This window comes from Rhincodon typus, unplaced genomic scaffold, assembly GCF_021869965.1.
Source record: "Rhincodon typus isolate 14 unplaced genomic scaffold, sRhiTyp1.1 hic_rhity00000330, whole genome shotgun sequence".
In the NCBI taxonomy this organism is placed as follows: Eukaryota; Metazoa; Chordata; class Chondrichthyes; order Orectolobiformes; family Rhincodontidae; genus Rhincodon; species Rhincodon typus.
This window is the reverse complement of record NW_025965968.1, coordinates 12,487-12,796: the sequence shown is the minus strand read 5'-3', so window position 1 is coordinate 12,796 and position 310 is coordinate 12,487.

The following is a 310-nucleotide window of genomic DNA, read 5'->3' as shown; positions in this document are numbered from 1 at the left end:
GTAACCCCTCTCCCCCCCCAGTGCCCTGTGTTACTGACTGTATCCCTCCTGATGTTAATCCCTCTCCCTCACACTGTCATTCAGTAACCGCGCCCCCCCCACCCCAGCACCCTGTGTTACTGAGTGTATCCCTACTGATGTTAATCCCTCTCCCTCACACTGTCACTCAGTAACCTGTCTCCCCGCCCAGGGCCCTGTGTTACTGACTGTATCCCTACTGATGTTAATCCCTCTCCCTCACACTGTCACTCAGTAACCCCTCTCCCCCCCCCAGTGCCGTGTGTTACTGACTGTATCCCTACTGATGTCA